The 21,784-nt window shown below is 37.3% G+C and overlaps 1 long non-coding RNA gene across 1 annotated transcript; it reads left to right on the top strand.

The window, feature by feature from the left end:
• Positions 1-1,972: 1,972 nt before the first annotated feature.
• On the top strand, positions 1,973-4,169 carry LOC103105307 (uncharacterized). The gene is made up of 3 exons (XR_001624239.2): positions 1,973-2,132; positions 3,034-3,187; positions 4,053-4,169. It is a non-coding gene; the product is annotated as an uncharacterized LOC103105307 (long non-coding RNA).
• The last annotated feature ends 17,615 nt before the right edge of the window (positions 4,170-21,784 follow it).

Consider the following 21,784-nt stretch of genomic DNA (forward strand, 5'->3'; position numbering starts at 1 on the left):
ATAGTACCCTTTTTTAATGTTCATATAGTCAGGACTTAATCATATGGCTAACAATAAATGTTAGTTGATTTAATAGCTACCTACCTATCATCTCTCTTTCCATCTATAACATCATCTCTCCATCTATCTCTATCTGTAAGGTACTTTTTGTTGTAGATGAACAATTTCATTACTAAAAGGGGAAGATGAATATTTGAATAAGGAAAATTGTTTTTTAAAAAATCAATTTCTAAAGAAATAGTCTTCAGATAAAATGCTGAAAAATCATCTTTTGAGTGACTAGATAGAAAACTGCCTCTTAGATGAATGTGCAGGGAGTACCAGTCTGAAAGCAGAGCAATGACTGAAGTAACAATGGCTGCAGAAGAATGTAGCCTATCTATACTATACAATAAACATTTATTAAGCATTTTCTATCACCATAGAAGGTACTGATGATCTAAATATAGACTGAAGCATACCATTCTTCACTTTATGTCCTCCATGAATTTTCCCTAGTGTAAGCAATATATCTTTTGTTTTACAACATAGCAAACATGGAAATATGTTTTGCATAATAACATATGTACAACCTATACCATATTACATCCCTTCTTGGGGGAGGGAGTAGGAAGGAGAGAGAGAGAGAGAGAGTGCATGGATTATAAAAAATTGGAAATTGATTATTAAAAATTGTATTGACAGGTAATCTGGAAAAAAAATTTTAAAGAAAAATAGTATTTTTTAAAGCACTAAGTGCCACCTGCTATGTGCCTCAGTTTTATGCACTGGGGATGCAAATAAGAAAAAAAAAAACACAGCTGAAGGAGCTTACAATCTAATGGGGGGGGGAATTCACGAGAGGGAGCTAAAAAGATAGGGGTAAAGAATAATATCTGCCAGGATGATGATCACCATAATGGATTCAAAACCAAACAGTAGGTGGAAAATGAAGAACTGATGAGAATTTGGATTTTTTTTATGAAAGGAGTGTTTGAGCAGAGATTTTTGCCTGGTCTCTAGCCCTCCAATCAGAGAGATGAAAGCAAAAAAGGATCTTGATGAAATCTGAGTGCCAAAGTTGAAGCAATCTCTATAATGATGAATTTCCTGTTGATGAGCTTATCCTGGGGAGTGGGAGGGGGGTGAGTATATTTGTGGGAGTGGTGATGATGGTGGAGTTAAAATCAAGCAGAGCAATTGCTTTATACATATGTACATATATATGTCTTCCTAGTTTTAGTTTTGAAGTTTGTGGCTAAAAAATGATAAAACAAATAATTGTCGGCAACCATGTTAAGTTTAGATAAGAATTCTTAGGTTCATAACTGACAGGAAGGTGGATTTCTTAAGTTTTAGCTTCTAAGGTAAAAATGAGTTACTGACCTCCAGGAAGTTGAGATACGAAGTGTTTTAAGTTGTAGGAAGCCAAAAGAATAGAGGAAGAAAAAGGAAAAGCAGAAAGGTAACCTGAGATCAGGAAGAGTTACAATATTCCAGAACAAAAAGAACAGGTGACAAAACTGCTTCTGACAGAGAAAGCTTGACTCCTCAGCTGTTTTGCTAGGAATCTAGTCTTCGGAAGAGGACCTTTGCTTTAGTCACTGGCTGCAGAGAGGCCACTCCAGCTGAGAAAGCTCTTCAACTACTCTGCTGATTGGAGAACAATTGAATTCTACTGTTGAATACATAGCTGTTTAGCTAATTGGTCTTTAATTTCACCTTTAGCCTGAGAAATGGAAAGCTTCAAAGGAGTTTCACTTTCCTTCATATGGTTCAAGAGAGAGAAACAGATGCAGAAAAGATTGAGTCTGTTTTGCTGCAAGTGACACTTGAACATGTGAAGAGAGTTAGAGCTGATCAGACAAAGCAGAATCTGCTGCTATTTACAGTTCTGGGAAGCTTGGCAGTTGACTAGGAAAAGGAAATGCTTTTCACAGAAAGTGACCTTGTAAGGGTGTCTGTGAATGAAAAAAGCTTGCCACTACCTCATCAACATGAGAGTAGAAGAGGAACAATTAGAAAAGAACCAGCTCTCCTGGGAGCAGACTTTTTTCCTTTAGCTACCAAGGACATCATCCAGCCTGGAGTAAAAATGTGAATCCCCTGGGAAGACGGGTTTCCCCACTCGTGTGCCTCCTTCCTAGACTGCTGTAAGTGTGCATTTACTCTTCTCCACTGAGCCCATCAGTGGAATGTGTGACTGAAGTTTAGGTTTATTTTATGATGTTTTAATTATTCTTGTTTTTGCTTTTCATAACTTATAATTTTTATTTTTAAAATGTTCTTAAATTGTCCTGACAATGAATAAATATTTGTGCTTAGGAGTTAATGGTTAATAAAAAGTTAGTATGTCATGGTGATTGGTCATGTGCAATAATAATAATGCTTAACATTTATATAGTACTTACTATATGCCAGGCATCGAGCTAAGTGTTTTATAATTATCATCTTGTTTTGTCCTCAAAATAATTCTAAGGGATAGGTGCTACTAAAATACCCATTTTACATCTGAGAAAATGTAGTAAAGAGGGTTGAGTGAGTTGTCTGGGATAACAGATCTTCCTGATTCCAAGCCTCTACTATTCCTAAACTGGGAAGCATAGAGGTAGAGTTCAATAGTTATAAAGTGAGTAATACATGCAAAGATTCTGGATTCCAGCTTTGCATTTGAGCTGCCTTTCCCCCCAGACATACAGAAAGAAGAAAATTCCGACCTAGTTGGGTTAGGGAAAGCAGTGTCCTTGACATAACAAGGAGAAGACTACACCTTGGCAGCAATCACAGGGCTGGTACCTCCTGCCATTCTTGTGTCTTCAAGATTTCCCAAACATCCTTGACTCTTTTTAAAACAACTGAGTCCTGAGTCAAGCTGTACCCTGAGAAGCTCCTTTCACGCCTCCTTGACATTACCTCTTCCTCCATCCCTTTCCTCTAAGAAAGTAACCAGCAGCCTCTGTCTTTGAGGAGCTGAGTGGACTTTGGGCTCTTACTGTTCTGCATGCATGTTTGCACTCTCAGAGAATAAACTTACCTTTTCTCTCACACCAACAGGACTCAGTTTTTCCTTCATGAGCAATTTGAGGTTGTTCTGACCTGTGTTCTTTGACAGTCATTTTGTCAGAAATGGGATTCAATAATGGGCCAAACTGCTGACTGGACTGAACCAGACATGACAGCCTAGTCCCAGCAGGGAAGTTTCAGAGGGGTGAGTAGTTCTCTTCAGACCCAAATCCGCAGATACCTATTATGTCAAGTCTCCCAGTCTCTGGTCTCTGTTCTCTGAAAGGATTTGTTTGGTCCCCCCCAAAACCCTTATTAGGAAGTATCTATAGATAAGAGCTCTCTGTATTTCTGCGACAGGATCTTTTGGTGTTAATAATGAGTAATATTCAGGTGCAACTTCCTAATTGTCAGAGAGGCAGATAGCCCCGAAGAACAGCTGCCCATTATGTGGCCTGCAAGTATGGCCAAGATTGCTGCTAATCTTTAGAATGGCTTTTGCTAACACAGGACAACTCCTGTCTCTGCTGGGTTCTTTTGATTGTGATAAAATCCAATATTTGAGACCAAAATAAGTGAAACAATCAAATAAATCAAAAAATGACTCATTGACTCAAATGAATCAAAATCAAAAATAATAAATCAAAAAAATAAGACAAAATCTCCTGAATGGGATGTTTTTCCATAAGTGACACCTATAAATTTCAGAGTAAAAACAATGGTGACAATTAGAATCATTAAAATAATCTATGAAAGACCACAAATTTTCTTCTCTGGCAACAATACACAAAGTTTGCACTGTAGCCACCCTACTTCCCCTCTCCTTCCTCTCCACCAGACCCTTCTCCCTCCCAAATTCTCCTTGCCTACTCTCTCCCAATGCACCTTTGCCCACATTTCCCTTTAAGGTTGTGTGAAAAGGAGTGAGTTGAAGATTTTTATTACTTATTCTTACATCTTTTGGACAGGAGTCTAACTTAAAGCCCTAGGCACAGTCTTCCCAAAGCCTCAGGAGGACCCCCTAGATTTTACCAAACATTATGAAATCACCCTCCATTCTTTAAAACCAGGGATCTCCAATTTGTGTCAACTAATCTCTGTTGGACGCCCACACCAACTTCAGGATGACTGGGAAGATTCTAGTAAAAGCCAAAGCTGCCTAATAGCAATGTCTCCTTGCCACCATTCCAAAGGTATTTTGCCACCCTATAGATATATCTAATTGCTAATTTGTATCATAAACATTTGGCTGACCTTCATACTTCTCATTCTTTTTTAGTTGAAGGTCTTGACCCTGCAGTGGCCAAACTTATTGAAACCAACCTTTCAAAGTAGCAAACATGGACTTTGTTTGATGCTGCCCCTGGGTATGTAGCTGCCCTCATAGAATAAAAACAAGGTAAGAAAGACAAGGGCCTTACCTTGCAGTTGAATCAACTCCAACAATCTTTTAACCTTAGTCTGATTGACTTACCCTTTTTACTCCTCACACTTCTGCACCATGCAAACCCCAGAATAATCTCTGTATGAAGCCTGACCTTTGGAAAAACGAATGCCTTGCCCACCAATGCCAGGTCCCAAGTACTCCCTAAAACCCCAAAACACATTCAAGGCTAACTCAAAACACATTCAGGACTCCCCCAACCCCTCAATGTGACCCTCCTATCAACACTCAATTGAACCAATGCTGATGGATCTCCAAGGAGGTTATAGACAGTGGTTCCTCTGACTTGTTCCTCATTTGTCCCGTTGTCATAAACCCCCTGTCAGGGAATTGCAGTCCATGGACTTTCCCGGTATATACTGTTTGCCAAGGCAATCATCTTCTCTATCTCAAACCCCACCAATCTCCCCAACCCACCCCCCCCCTTTGGATTTTAACTACATATAACGGGAAATTTCCAATCGCCTTTTGATAGTTCCTTTCTCTGAACCACTTTTTTTTTTTTTAAACTGGGAGGTCTCAGTGATATTCACTGCTTACTCATATCAGAATCCCCTGTCTACTTCCTTAGCTACAACTTCCTCAGACAGTTTCACACTATTATCTCTTTCTTTCTGAAGGGCAATATAGTTTTGACACAATGCTCCTTTTTCTTGCCCTCAGTCCCTTCCTCTTACTTGTGTGGTTTCTAGTGTACCCTCACCCTTTATATTAGTGACTGCTTTTCTGTTGGCTGTCATTTCAATAGATGTTGGTTTGGTAACCAGCAATCTCTTCATATTCATTCAGATTGACCCCCCAAGCTCCTTCCCTTTCATTTGGCAAAATCTTCTCAGTGTTACATCCTTTTAGGAAATCTATCCTCTGAGAGAAAATTTATTTCCAAAAGTATCCTTGTTCGATATACTAGAGCTTACAATACTTCTATTTTCCCTTTCCATAAGCCTCATGGTCATGTAATGCAGCTTTGTTATCAATGTTATCCATGCCCCTACCATTCCTCCCCACAACCTAATAAACTCCATCCCTCCTAGTTCTTTATGTTTTACTGCTATTGACCTTTGTAATGCTTTCTTCTCTATACCTGTAGTCTTTGAAAGGCAATTCCATTTTTCCTTCACCTGGGAAGGGTGCTACCTCAAGGTTTTACTGAATCACACGCCTTTTTTTCTCAAGTCTTGCACCATGGCCTAGTCTCCCTGGTCTTTGCTAGTTCTACCCTACTTCAATATGTTGATGCTTTGCTCCTCTATTCTCCTTATTCTACTATCTTTGCCCATGACTGTCTGTATCTGCTCACTGAACTGTGGACACAAAGCTTCTAAGGAAAAGTTAGTTTGCTACTTCTCATGTTCAGTTCCCCAGCCTTTTCTATCCCCAGAAGAACTTTTCTTTCTTGTCCTATTCACCAAGTACCAGCTTCAAGCTCTCCTTGGACTTTCAGGTTACTGTCATCTCTGAATCCAAGGGTTTTCCAATTTTGTCCAGCCCCTTTACAAAACCCTTAAAGATTCTGTCCCAGGTCCCTTGAACTTTGACCCTAAAGCCCTCTGCAAGGCCCTAAAAGCCTATCTCCTAAAACCTCCAACTTCAGGGACACACAGCTACTCAATTCCAACTCTTTGTCTATGAGAGAGTATTAACACAATGAGTGTATTGAAACAAAAACGTGGAGAAAATTTTTACTCACTTGTATATCAAAGCAAGTGCTGTGGGGTAGTCCAGCCTCCCATAGGGGACGAGGTCTTGAAGGTGGGATGGTGTCAGTGGAATGATGGTTGGGACACAGCTTTCTATTCAAGCTGCAGCACAGGTTTCACAGGATAAACTGCTCCCCCTTGACTGAGGCTTAGTTTTATTTTATACCCTCATGATCACACATCTACTTGGCACACAATTTCATTCACAACATACATGTTTCCATAGAATATAACAACAGAGGTGAAGCCTAAAGAAATAGTCAACAAAACATTGTTGAGAAGTGCAGGGTCAAAGGGTAGAATCAATATGACACAGATTTGCCAGAAATGTTTATGCCTAGAAAAGAGGTTCCTATCTAAGTGGATATATAAGAATCCTTAGGTTTAATTTTGTAAGTGGGATCTCCTGGTAATATTCTGGGGGGACAGAGTGGGACATCTGTATTAACCCTGCAAGCATGTTGTTCTCATCTTTTTTTTTTTTCCTGGGGCTAAGTAAGAATAATAATCATAGCAATTCCAATAATAAAGGGATATTAATAAGGAAAGTCACTTAGGGGGATTTCAGTGGATGTTTTCATCCTTCCTGGGTGCTGCTTTGCAGTCCCCAGTTTCCATGTGTGACTATGTCAAATAGCATGATTTTAGATACTTCTGCAGCAGGGCTGCCTGCTTGGTTGTGAACAATAGCAGCAATCTCTGAATTCATTAAAGTCACTGAAGACATCTGCTTGGAATCCCTACATGCTGTTGAAGAAATCTTGAATTCATATCATACCTAACACTTGTCTATAAGTAGATGAAAAAATTTAAAGATTACACTGTTTTCTAAACTGAAATTTAATATTAAAATGATGAATATTTTGAAGAGAGTAAGAATTCCTGGCCCCTTCAAATAATACTCCAGATACTGGTATCAATCAGTATTTAGCCAAAGGATGTGATGCTCTAGGATAATGATTGACTAGTAATTAACAGAATTCTAGTAATTATATTTTATAAGGTCATTAAGCAAACTAAATATAACATATTTAGCTGTTTTCTTTGTAACTTCCTATTAGCTGCTGTTTCTGTAATGCTGTTTCTGTAACTTTCTATAAGCCAGCATTTTGCAATAAGGTATGGCCCTTCCCAGAGGTAGGTCTATGTACCCTAAAAAGAAGGGTGTGACTCATTTGTGGGAAGGTGGGCATCCTTTCTGGGGAAAGTCCAAAGGCCATGCTCTCTGACCATCCTCCCATGGGTTGTGACCTTTGAGCAGGTGCTTTAAGGAGAACTATCCTATAAGGCACATCCCTTTACCACATAAAACATATTGGTAGGGCATGTCTGGAGGAATGGGGTGCCTCGGACTCTGTGACCTGTCTTTTGGCAGTCTAGTATGAGGAAGGGTTAGGATTTATAATTGATAGAAATCTCATTCAATTGTCTTAGGTATGAAGAAGCCCAATGACCCAACTTTTCTGAGGGACATTGGTCTCTCTCAATGAAGCTATAATTGGCTTAGAGTTTGTCTCCTTGTTTTCTTTCATATTGGCTGAAAAATATTCATCACAACTTAATCCTGCCACCTTTTTTGCCTGAACCATCAAAGCTATTAGACACAATAGAACAGTGTGATTTTCTAGCCACAATAGAAGCCCTCCAAACCCCAGAGGATTTAAAGGAAATGCCAATAGCCAACACCAATCACACATGGTATACAGACAGTTCAAATCTCCAGAATGAGAAGGGAAAACTTGTTACTGACTATAGCATCACCCCCATCCCTGGGGTGGTACCAACTTTATTGATAGCCATATCTGTATAGCAAGCCAAGCTAGAAGGTGTGGCAAGAGCATATATTTTGGGTAAGAAAAAAAGCATGAACATATATACAGCCAGCCTTTATGCATTCAGGATGCCCATGTCTTTGGGATGCTTTGGAAAGATCAGGGCTTCCTAACTTCTTGAGGACAACCCATTAAAGACCAGAAGCAAATAGAATGCCTATTAGATAGCTTGTTTCTCCCCAATGCTATAGCTATATTAAAGATTTCAGGCAATAGCAAAGAAGATTCTGGCAAATGTAATGTACTGACTGGCCAACCAACTGCCAAAGCAGTAGCATTAATGCCACTAATAACCTATCCACGTAACTCAAACTACAACCAAAGAAATCATACTTTCTCTGACACTCTAAGAAATCATCATAGCCCAATCTATTATGTTGATGCCTGCATTTGGAAAGCTCTAAAAGATGGATTATACCTTTGATCTAGTCTCCAAGTTGTGGAAAGGGCTCAACAACCTTGTTGCCTTCCCAGATTCCTTGTCTTTAACATTTGCATTCAATCAGCAACTGGATCCTGGAAAAACAAGTCCAAATGGCCCAGAAGCATTGGTGGGGCCATTTCCATAAAGCCACATCAGAATTCTGCCCAATCTATCCCAAATGTAACACATCTAAACTACTGAGATTGTCCCAACCAAGCCAGTTTCCATTATCCTCTGCTCCATTCAAGATCTGGCAGATTGATTTTATCCACCTCCCACCCACTAGAACTGTGGTGGTGAAGCTGTGGTATGGGTGCCGGGGTGACATAGGGAGGACGGCTTTGTGCCTCCTCTCCACCATGACTGAAGACATTTTTTTTTGCATGCCCCACTCTCTGTCTAGCCACCCAATGTGAGTACTTCCTCCCTTTGCTCTCTGGGGCAATGAGGAGGGGTTCATAGGGGGCTTGAAGTTGTAGTTTGGGCATGCAGTCTTGAAAAGGTTCACCTACACTGCTCTAGAGGAAATCAAAATCTTATGGTTATGGTCTCTATGTTTTCTCAGTGGGTACAAGCTTTCATAGTAATATGGGTACTTACTTTATAGGTTCCTCTCTTTCTTTCCTTTTAGCATCCTGGCCCAACACCCAACTCAACTACAATCCACAATCCTCATAGCATGTTGACATATCTACCAGCATTCTGAAATCCCAATTAGCCAAGATGATGGAAGAATTACATTAACTATAGCCAAAAGTGTTTCTCTTAATCGTGTTAAATCTATAGCCTAGACCCTTAGGCAAGTTTTATCTTAGCCCCTAGGAAATAATTACAGGCAGATTAATACCCCTGTGCCTTTGATAAGTACTCCTAGATCCTTAAGGAATATGTGAAATTAATATTAAAAAATGTAACCCCTTACCTGCACACGCTTTAAGTCAAGACACCACCAATTTAGGTAACAAAGAGTTGCATGGGTACCTAGAATCCTGATTTTCCAAAGGGGCTGACAGAAGTCCCTGCATGGCAGGTGACATATTTGGAAGGCAGGACTTGGGGCCCAGAATGTCTATTCAGAGACCCAGGAGAAGTGACAGAATTGACCAGGAGTAGCTTGTCTTCTTGTGTGAGGGACTCTTCTCTCTCTTCTCTACTTGAACTTCCTCTGGGAGCTGTATCAAGGGAATAATTGAAGTATTTTTTTTAATTAGACTGAGCAGGTGATCTTTTTTTCTCTCTCTCTCTCCAACTTTTCCTAATAAATAATTATAATTTAATATACAGTCTCCACGTACATTTTAATCATTACTGGGAACAAGTTTGAATAATATCAGTGGACACATCTCACTTTGACATATCAAGAAGAGTAAGATTGTAATGTACAAGTCCAAAAAACAAAAATGGAAACCACACTATAGCAGTTGTATGTGTTTTATTTTCAGACACAAATACCTCACTTCAGATGCCTAGCTTTTTGAAGCATAAAAGAGTTCTTGTTTATCTGTCCCTGAAGGTTTACATCTATAAAACTAAAATAACAAACAAACAAAAAACCAATGATTTACTAAGGGTGTGATCTCTTTCAATAATCTTATACATTCCTTGTGGCTCCCAGCATATCTGATTGTTAAACTGCTGACTAAATTTAGAAGTTTCCCTTCCAAAAAATTACTAAGGGTTATCACTCTTGCAATTCCAACATATATTTGGTTTTACGAGCAAAAAGCTTGTGAACATCTGTGTTGTATTTCTCAGATACTTTGGGTACATAGTTGTTCACCTTTGCTGGCCTTTGTAGACTCAAGTATGCTACGTGCCTTTCCAACTTTGGGTTTAAAAACTTTGTAACTGAAGCGTTCATTAGGGACTCCATTCATTTTTATACAGCACTAATTGGTAAGTAGATCTTTATATTGAGTGGAACTCTCCCTCCATCCCCAATAATGTCCAATCATTTCTCCATGATTATTCCATTACAAATGATAAGTTAGGATTTTAGTTCATCTACTTCATGATGGAAGGTGGTAGAGAGAAGTGACAGGAAGAGGGCCAGATTTATTATTTCAATGATAAAGGGAACTTTATATTAGGAAATACTATCTATTAATAAAAAATACCCTCTGTTCCATATCTCAGACTTAGAGAGTTATCTGAAAAAACTGAGCGATTGATTTAGTCAAGGTTATATGTCAAAAGCAAAACTTGAATCTGAATTTTCTATTTTTCAAAGCTGGCCCCTTTTCTACTTATTGATATTGTTTTTCTTCTAAATCATAATGTGTCCAAATTACCTCCCCCCATTAAAGTCTTGCTATGATGTCTCATCTTGGTATAGAAGTAACCTTGATACTTGACAGTTATATCACTGAGCAGTTCTTTTAGGTTTTACCAACTTGTGAAGGTCTCAATTAAATGTTCTACAACATACTACACAATTCTATTGAACAAGGGCCATCTTAGCCAAATCAGACAAGTTCAATACTTGTTTGAGTGAATAGATGATATTGGTGGGGGCAGGGGAAGGGATTTATGATAATAGTAAATTTAAATTAGAAGAAATATGTTCTACATCTATAGGAGTACCAGAACAGTTGAAAACATGAATCCTTAAAGAATCAAGCATTAAATTTTTACTAGGATGGTATATGGCTTATGAGTTCATCAAATTGTGGAATTCCTGATGAGAGTATTTTTGAGGAGGAAACACCCATTATCAAAGCAAATTACTCCTGTCTACAACTTACAGTCTTAGAGAGGTGATTATGGGTACTGAGAAGTAGAATAAATTGACTAGCATCACACAACCAGTTAGTCACCCAAGGGGGAACCTAAGTCTTCCTGACTTTTAATCTGTATCTATTCATTAAGCCATCCTAATAGTTTCCTACTCTAACTAGATTACATTGACAGCTTTAGTCTCTGGCATTTTAGGTGAAGAGAATGACTGGTTATTCAAACTTCCAGGCTTTATATATATATATATATATATATATATATATATATATTTTAATATTATAATATTTTATTTGATAATTTCCAAGCATTATTCATTAAAGACAAATATCATTTTCTTTTCCTCCCCCCCACCCCCCATAGCCGACGCGTGATTCCACTGGGTATCACATGTGTTCTTGATTCGAACCCATTGCCATGTTGTTACTATTTGCATTAGAGTGTTCGTTTAGAGTCTCTCCTCTGTCATGTCCCCTCAGCCACTGTAGTCAGGCAGTTGCTTTTCCTCGGTGTTTCTACTCCCACAGTTTGTCCTCTGCTTATGGATAGTGTTTTTTCTCCTAGATCCCTGCAGATTGTTCAGGGACATTACACCGCCACTAATGGAGAAGTCCATTACGTTCGATTATACCACAGTGTGTCAGTCTCTGTGTACAATGTTCTCCTGGTTCTGCTCCTCTCGCTCTGCATCACTTCCTGGAGATTGTTCCAGTCTCCATGGAACTTCTCCACTTTATTATTCCTTTTAGCACAATAGTACTCCATCACCAACATATACCACAGTTTGTTCAGCCATTCCCCAATTGATGGGCATCCCCTCGTTTTCCAGTTTTTGGCCACCACAAAGAGCGCAGCTATGAATATTTTTGTACAAGTCTTTTTGTCCATGATCTCTTTGGGGTACAGACCCAGCAGTGCTATGGCTAGATCAAAGGGTAGACATTCTTTTGTCGCCCTTTGGGCATAGTTCCAAATTGCCCTCCAGAATGGTTGGATCAGTTCACAACTCCACCAGCAATGAATTAATGTCCCTACTTTGCCACATCCCCTCCAGCATTCACTGCTTTCCTCTGCTGTCATGTTAGCCAATCTATTAGGTGTGAGGTGATCAGGCTTTATATTTTTTAAAAATTCTTGTTTTATAAAATATTTCCTCTCTTATTTTCTCTGTTCTTCCGATACTGAAAACTTGAAAATCCCCAACAAAGAGAGATATATTTTTTTAAACTTTTTAAAAAACACAAGGAACGAATAGAGCATTAGACCTAGAGTTAGGAAGACCCAAATCCAATCCAGACTCAGACACTTACTAGATGTGTGATCCTGGACAAATCTATTTGTCTCTGTTTCCTCTTCTATATAATAGGACGATAATAATAACAGCTATTTCCCAGAGTTGTTGTGAGAATCAAATGAGATAATTAAAGTGCTTAGCACAGTGTTTAGCAAATAGAAGGTGCTATATGAGTGTCTGTAATTATTGTTCTTAATAAGAAACCTCTAACAAATTTTACGAACTCTATTCTAATTGCATCAAAACAAATTATTCTAATTTGTTTTACCATCTATGTTAGCTATTGGATTAAAGATTTTATTGTATGGGAGTAGAAATATTTGTCCCTAGAGTGCAGATTGATAATATGGCAACTGACACAAGTCTAATGTTATGTTTCTAATTTGATATGGGCTACAGAGCCATGGGGGCCTTTATTTCATTACAAGACAATTTAAATTGCTGATAATGATCCTCTCTATGAACATAAAACATTTTAATCAACAATAACAAAAGGAATCATTTCTTCATTTTGAGCATGGTCACTGGTAAAAGTTGGTATAATCTAATCACCATGCCTAAGAATAAAACTTTCTTTTCATGAAGTGAATTGTCAAGGTAGCATTTGAGGACTGGATATTTTAAGAAAAATCAGAGTAAATGTGATGCTATTATTTTTCAAGATATGGAAATCCTGAAGGAATGCATGATCATGTTAATGTAACCAAGTTATTCTTATCTTAAAATAGTATGGTATTATAATATGATAAAAATTCCTATGCAAAGCTACTCTAAAAATTATTAAGCCCCCAAAACCCAAGTAGAGTATAATTTCTTGCAAGGAACAGTCTATTAAACAAGTTTATTTTCCCATGAAATCCCAAACCTGTCTAAAAAAAGTACCTTTGGTGTAAAAATAATAATCACTTACATTTTATTCAAAGATGTAAAGAACTCCACTTTGTTCTCATCTTTCTTGCTCCAAAATTGTTTTAGGTGGTTGTTACCTTGATTAAACAAAGCTATACAATGAATCACTCCATCACTTCTGGTTTAAAAAGCTAGTTGATACTGTGAGAGATGAAGTTCAGTAAGATCCCAATGAATCACTAAGACAGAGTCAGAAAACCTCTCAATCAAAAAGTTTCCTGTTCCTAGTTTAAGCCCCATTTCCCTGAAACCAGGGTATGACAGAGAGTAAGGTGGCAGGCTATCCCCATATATGGTGATAAGACATGCTAATAGTAGAATTGAAGTTGCTTTCTGTTAATTGGTTGAAACATATGAATAATTAGGGTAATGAGGCATTGTAAATTGCACATTCTATCTAATTAGCTAACTCTAAAGACTAGATTGTAACTCTAGTAACTGGCCAGTGGAGAACAAGGTGAGGGACTGATTAGCATTAGGGATTATCTTCATCCACAAGGAGCCCTTGTGCTTCCTTGCTTTGTGACTGCTTGCTGGCTGTAACACTGGTTTATGAGCACTCTTTCTCTTGAGGATTAAATAACAGAGACTTTGCCACATTAATGCTGAGTTTCTGAATTTTTTGAGTAGCTAGTTTTTCCTCTCAATATTAATTTCATTTTGGCCACAGATACAGATATGTTATTTATCTCTATCCTGCAGAACAAAATTATTTCTTTACAATAATTCAACTCAACATCAACAATAAGGTGATTATAGGCAAGATCTATTATCTTGAAAGTTGGATAAATTGTTAGTATGCCCTCCTGATGGAGCTGTAATTAGCCCAACTTTTCCAGAAATATTTTTTTCTTTAAAGTGTATGCCCACATCCCGGGACATTTCCCTTACTCCTGCTCTTAAATATAATCTAAGTCCATAGAGGATAGATGTATTGTGCTATTATTTTGTGTATGATAGTAATATTTTTTTAAACCACCACCATTGTATTCCTTACTAAATATCACTTTGGATTAATAAAATTTTAGTAAAGGTATTTACAAAAATGATATACCAAGAACAATTATTATTAAAGGGAAAAAAATAGATATCCCTAATTCTGGGAACACTTTTCAACAAATTTAGAAAGGTCTGCAAGGAATATAGACACAAATTACTTAACTACACCTATAGTAAAACTCCCAAGTACTTCAAGTTGTTTTCTTCATTCATATAGTCCTTATGAAGTTCCTCTTAGGTGTGCATTATTTGCTGATACAGGCTATCGGGATCAGAGTCTTTATAAAATTAATAGTAGGCATTTCTTTTCACTATAAGGGTCACATTCCCTGATGCTGCTATTTCTGTCTGGATACATTATCTCCTGCTGTTCTAGACACAGAAATTCCAGCTAGATGCACTTGATGCTATTGGTTTAACCTCTCCAAAGAAATGGTCAATAGAAAGGATAGACTACCTTTCTTCTTCCCCTCTAGAAAATGCCCTGTCAGGGACAGAGTTCCAAATCTTAAACTAAAATCTTCAGAAATGGAACTTTTCTAGCACTAGACTGTTGAGAGACAGAGAGAGAGAGAGAGAGAGAGAGAGAGAGAGAGAGAGAGAGAGAGAGAGAGAGAGAGAGAGAGAGAGAGACAGAGAGACAGAGAGAGAGACAGAGAGAGAGACAGAGAGACAGAGAGAGACAGAGAGACAGAGACAGAGAGAGACAGAGACAGAGAGAGAGAGAGAGAGAGAGAGAGAGAGAGAGAGAGAGAGAGAGAGAGAGAGAGTGAGAGAGAGAGAGAGAGAGAAAGGATAAATTGCCCAAACCTGCCTTTTATCTAACAGCCCAAACCATATAATCTTCCCATTATTGATTGAGGATTTCTTTACATCTAGTTCTGGTTGACTGAATAAAATGGAGGTATTTGGGATCTCTGTGATTTCCTTAATTAGAGTGAGGATAGAGTCTCTCCATTAAGAAAGTATTTAAGAAGTTACTAAATTCTTCACCCTCTGATCCATCAATGTGATCACCATGAAGCAATAGCAAAGCATGTACAGGTGTGCACACACAGGCATACACACACATGCTTGACAAGATATTCAAAGCAACAAGCATCTTATTATAGAAAGAAAAGCCAAACCTGTATGAGATGACTACAATCAATTAGGGAATAACTAATCAAAAGTTCAAAATCAATGTTACGTAGTATTATTTTTCTGGAAAAAAATCAGATACAAGTAATTCAGATATAATATAATAAGATTTGTGAAAAATTGTTTATCATTTTTAAAAAGATTCAACAAAAAAGATATAGAATTATAAGTAAATGAAAAACGTATGAAAGGAAAATATAACTCAGATAAATAACAATAGCCAAACTTGGTTCAAAAATACTCAAGTAGAAACACATTTTGCTCTCTTCATGGAATTGGAACATGCAGGTGTAAAATGTTATATATGACTTGTTATATATGTCATATATATATATATCAGGAAAATAATTATGGTAAAGAAATTAACACAACGTTTTAAAAAGTCACTTAGTTATTTCACTTTTACTGATGATGCTTATAGAACGGATATTACTATTGTAGCATTAAATCTATAGGTCAATAATAAAAATTGTTATCTAGAAACACCTCACCTATCTCATCCAACATTCAGTGCTCATCACAAGATCTCCCATGCCTTGTAGTATAATCTGTCAAATTCAAAGGTTAACTGTTACATTTGAGTCCTCTACAAATCCAATAAAACACTGAATCTTGCCCATACAGATTTTGGTTAAAAGTGTGTCTCTTGGTAACATAATTGTTCTTGCTTCTCTTTCTACAGGGGAGATCAACTAAGTTTTTAAAATGTTCTCTGTATACCCAAAGGAGAATAGATGAAAGCAAGATTTAGAGAAAGTAATAGGGAATAATAGACATAAATGTGAAATCCAGTCAACAGTGTACATGATGGGTGATATTTTGGTGGCTTGCTTGAGAGTTGTTTACTAAACCCTGGGGAATGTGAAAAGAATTGAAGCTATTGTTTAAACACTAGTGGTAGAGGATGTGGTAGTACAGAAATTCTATGAACTTCCAAATTAGATGAAAATACATTTTGATACTTGGTCACTTTGTAGTAAAGAAAATTTTGGAAAATGCAGGTTTAGAAAACATGAATAAAGGGGGCCAGAATGTATATTATACAGAAGTCACATGCTTACATAGAATAAATATTCTCTTTGAGGAAAACAAATCATGGTATTCTGTCATGATTAACATTGATTGATGCAAAAAGTGAAATTGATTATGTTATAAGTGACAGAAAAAAGTCACAAGTAGGAATTATTTCCTAAAGAACAAAATTAATACAAGAAAAACGTTTTGGTATCCAATTAAAATCACCATTTATACATCTGCCCTTATCTGAATAGGTTTTTCACACAAAATAAAAAGGAACATAGAGAAATAAAAAACAATTTCATAATTCTAATGCCTCCAGGAGGCTCAATACTCTGTGTTCTCAAGGTTTGTGATTGCTTCTACTCTTAGGGGTTTCCAAGATTAACTTTGAGAAGTTGAATTTCTCAAAACTGTTCTGACAAGGAATTGCTACTGTGCTTCCTTTTAACTACAAGTAAACTTAATTAGCTTTTAACAAAGTCATTATTAAGAGAGTAGAGTGAGAACAATTAAAACAAAAGGTTCCCCTGAAGAGCTTGGGGCTAACTCTCCCACAAATACACAGAAGGCTGTTGAAGAACAGACTTCCTTGTAAAGGACAATGGCACTGAGGAACATGTGTAGGATACCTGTGACGAGGGATACTTTACACCTCTCAACACTATTGAATCAAGGCAAGTATGGATTTCTATCTTTAAATAGTGTTGTTTTATTCAGACTTGATCTCATTTGAAATTCCTAAGAACTGATGCTTAGAGTCATAAAAAGAAAACAAGCAATGTATAAAACAATGTAAAATACTAGTTATACTGACTAAGCTAGGCAAATTTTGTTTGGTTGTTTTGTTTTTTTTGGGGGGGGGAGGACCACAGGGAAATAATAACTGTTAAAAGAATGAGACAGGATTTTTTTTATTTCTGAAGAAAAATAAATGTTACAAGAGACAGTACCTCTGCGGAGTAGTTCAGATGAAGCTAACATTTGGATTATCTTGAGGGGAATCAAAAATTTTTCTCACTTAATGTTGACTTCCCTGAGTAGACTGCTTAAGAGTATTCAGAATCTATTAAGGCCCTATTGCATTGGAATAGAAATATTTTGACAATCACTTGAATTAAGAAAAATGCTTACTTGATGCATCTGAAAATTTTTATTCCTCCCATCTCTTCTTTGTAAGATAAAGTGAAAGATTCAAAACAAATGCAATGATTCTACCAAAAGGGTATATCTTTGCAAGAGTGGGAGAATCTTTTGTCTATATACATTGTATTGAAGGCAACATTAGGAAAAACTGGAAGAATGAGGAAGTGAGCAAAAGGTTACATTGTAGTCATGAAGACCTGAGTTCAAGTTCTGTCACAGATAGGTACTAGCTGCTTGACAATGAAAATCACTTTTAAGTGACCAGATAACTCAAAAAGATTATAAAATTTTAGGCTAGTTATTGATTTACATAAAAGAAGGAAGAGTCCATTCTTGGAGTTCTAAACACTGATATAATTATAAGGATAAATACTATGAAAAATCCTTCTACTTTTTAAAAATTCTGAACTGAGTTCCCGAACAACTCAGAGGTAATTATGAGAAAGAATACCATCCACATTCAGAAGAAACATTGTGGGAGTAAAAACACAGGAAAAAAAAACAATTGCTTGATTACATGGGTGTACATGGGTGGAGGGGACATGGCTAGGGATGTAGACTCTGAATGAACATCCTAAACAAACATCAACATCTTGGAAATAGGTTCTGATCAAGGACACATGTAACACCCAGTGGAATTGTATGTCGGCTACGGGAAGGGTGGGGGGAGGGAAAGGAGGCAAAGAATATGATTCTTGCAACCAAAGAATAATGTTCTAAATTGACTAAATAACATTTTCTAAAAAAAAAAATTCTGAACTGAAATACCCCCTCATGAGCATTTCCATATATATAGAAAACAGAAAGATGTTCATCTAGGAAACTATAAATCTCCATTTTATACCACTCACTTTTTAAAAAGAATATAATTCCAACATGTTATTTAGTACTTCATTCTGCTCTTTCCTTTGCATTTCAAGAAGGTTTTAATAGTCACTTTTTTGCTCTATAAACTTGGTTTAAAAAAGAGAAAAAATGTAAATAGTAAGTTTAGACAAAAAAAAAACAACAAAAAAACAAAGATAATTTGAACAGTAGGCATCTTCAAAAAAATAACCCACCTTCCTAGGTCCAAATGTGGCCAGCTGTGTGACCCTGGGCAAGTCACTAGACCCCCTTTGCCTAGCCTCTACCATTTTTCTGCCTTGGGACCAATACACAATACTAACTCCAAGATGGAAGGTTAAGGTTTTTTATTAAAAAAAAAAAAAGACAAAAATAGCTTAATGCTCCTTATGTCTTATCACCTTTTGGTTGATTAACTGGCTGTTTGGGCTCACCCTCCATCAGCTCTAAGCTGATCTCCATATTCTGAGTTAGTCTTATTATTTTTGAATATTCAGGGTCCTCTAGGGTATCTCTGGGTAGTGTGAGGAGCCTTGGAAGCCCTGGACCTAGAAGGTCCTGACCTGAGCCCTGTCTTATACAGACAGTTTGGAGCCACTTCCCTTTGCTCCTAAAGTATATCTGTATTATGAATTAATTGCGCCCTGAGGCTTTTTTTTTTCTATAATGTCTATAGTTGTGCTAGGAGGCTTCAGTTACTTTATCTGTACTGGCACTAGCTTTATAGGCAATGGCCTTTGCAGCTGCCAATAGTATTCTAGCTGCCTTTTTTTATTTGTTGAAGTTCTGAGTGGGGGAAAAAAACTGTCATTTTCGATGGCATTTATTGATCCTTATTTGGGCCAGTGTGAATTTTTAGATTTTGCTGGCATAGGCATATAGGGAGGGGCTGCCTACTTCTATTCAAGCAGCCATTCTAGTCAGGAATCCCTCTTCAACTTCTTCAGGAACAATGTCAGAGTAGCATAAGAGGGGGCAGAGTATGCTAAGAATAATAAATGCTGGCTTAACTGTTCATAATCTAAATAACATTCTTGCGTACTCTAAATGTGAGATCTTTTGGAGAAATAGAAAGAGATGCTAAATAAATAGATAAAAGGTCTGCTGTATAGATGAAGATAATGGACATGGAGGACAGAGATAAAGATAGTTAGGTAGTTAGGTATGTAGGGGGAGAAAGAATTAGAGAGAGGGAATGGGAAAGAGAGGGAGAGAGAGAGAGAGAGACAGAGACAGACCGAGAGAGAGAGAGAGAGAGAGACAGAGAGAGAGAGGAGAGAGAGAGGGAGTGAGACAGAGAGATAGAGAGAGAGACAGAGAGAGGGGGGGAGAGGGAATTTACCTGCCCCCAGGCTCTCAAAAAGCAAAATTGAGTGGATATTAACAGAGTGATTGCATAAAAGGAACAAGAGGTAATATTGGTTAAATTAAAAGATTAATAAATTATGGTTTGATTTAAGAGGAAATTTCCTAAGAATTAGAGCTGTTCAAAAAAAGGAAAAGGGTAACACTGATATGAAGTAAAAGATCCCTTCCCCAGGAGTCATCATGCAAAGGTCTTGAATGTTTTGGAGATGATTTGCTCATAGATATGCATTATATGAGACAAATTCTGAAGTTCCACGTTTTAGAATGTGTGATTAAATGTAATCTAAAGAAGATGGGCCAAGTGTGTGAATGAAACACCACCCTGTACCGTTTTTTTTTGGTTCCCCTGAGAAATCCTTTTGACTGGAGGAGATTTTGTTCTGAACCTTAGATGGAGTCTTCCCTACCTTGCTAGGAGAGGCTAGACTAGTACTGCGAGGCCATTCTGAAGAGGGGTGATGCCTCTTATCCATAATGATGTCAGCATCCTCCAAATCAGAGGGGCTTGGGAAAGAGCCTTCATACAAGGTACATACATTGGAGTAGAAGAAGGAAGTGGGGCATCTGGCCCGGGAATCATGGAGAGAGAAGGTGGGTAATAGAGTTCTGTCCCAACATTGGTCCGGATGCACAGCTGGCTTAGGGGGAAGAGGCTAGGACAGTACCAACACTGGTGTCCTGGCTCAGAGCTCGCTAAGGGAGTGCTAACATGCCTGAGGTCTGGCTCAGAGCTTGTACAGCCAATTCAGGAAGGAGGTGACTAAAGAAATGACTGGCCACAAGAGACCGGTGCCTTTTCTTTCTCTGGCCCACTTTTGATTACTTAATAAATAATTATAAATTAAAATATGGTCTCTAGAAAATTTTAATCATAATTAGACATGATGAGGAAACTTTATATCAATAGCCACCAGACTTGACTCTATACCAAGAGTGGCTACAATGAAAAATAAGAACAATAATTCATATATTCAGAAGTTCATAAGTGATTAAATGCCAGAAAAGAGCCAGTAGCTAACCATGTTCTCAAATATCTACACATAAATGCTGAAAGCTTAGACAATATATAAGTAAAGAAGAGGTTCAAATGCCCAGAAGCAAGTTTTACCATATAAGTATTAAAAGAATCTTGATGGAATCAAATCTATGTTTTTAGATTTCTATACAATATATAAAATATATACTATATAATATTAAATAATGTATATGCTACACAATATATAATATATAAAATAAATTTAAAAGAAACAGAAAAGGAAGAGAATAGCATTGGATATTAGGAAGGCATACTCATGTGATGGAATTCAAAATTCATGGTAAGGAAGGAGAATGTAGAATGTTTAGCTAAAGATCCATGTAGGGAGGAACAGAAGGGAATTTATCATAGGGGAATACTACAAACCACTTGGACAGGAAGGGGACATAGATGTAGTTCAAGTAGTATCCCAAGTCTTAAACAGACAAGATGCAATAATTATGAGAAACTACAATTAGCCAGTAATCGGTGGGAACTTTCATGATGCCAAAAGATAAATAAGAATAATAACAGTAATAATAACATCTATATAGTACTCTGAGGTTTGCCAAGTACTTTAGAATGATCACCTCTTTTGATCCTTCTAACAAAATACTGGATACTACTATTGTCTTTGCTTTATAGATAAGACTGAGATTAAGCAATTTATTCAGGTTTATACAGCTAAAAAAAAAGAGACTCTGAGGCAGGATTTGAATTCAAGCCTCCCTGTTTCCAGATCCAGGGCTCCATCTACTGTATCACCTAACTACCTAGTTACCCAATTTTATTTGCTTTAATAACCTCATGCAAAATGGGGGAGAGCAAAAAAAAAAAGTAAGGTAAGCTACTGGTAGAAATGGGATGGCCTGAAATAATCTCCCATAATTTCACAATGCCTGCCAGGACAGTTGGAGGAAAGGACATTTGGACTA

Source organism: Monodelphis domestica, chromosome 8, assembly GCF_027887165.1.
Source record: "Monodelphis domestica isolate mMonDom1 chromosome 8, mMonDom1.pri, whole genome shotgun sequence".
Lineage (NCBI taxonomy): Eukaryota > Metazoa > Chordata > Mammalia > Didelphimorphia > Didelphidae > Monodelphis > Monodelphis domestica.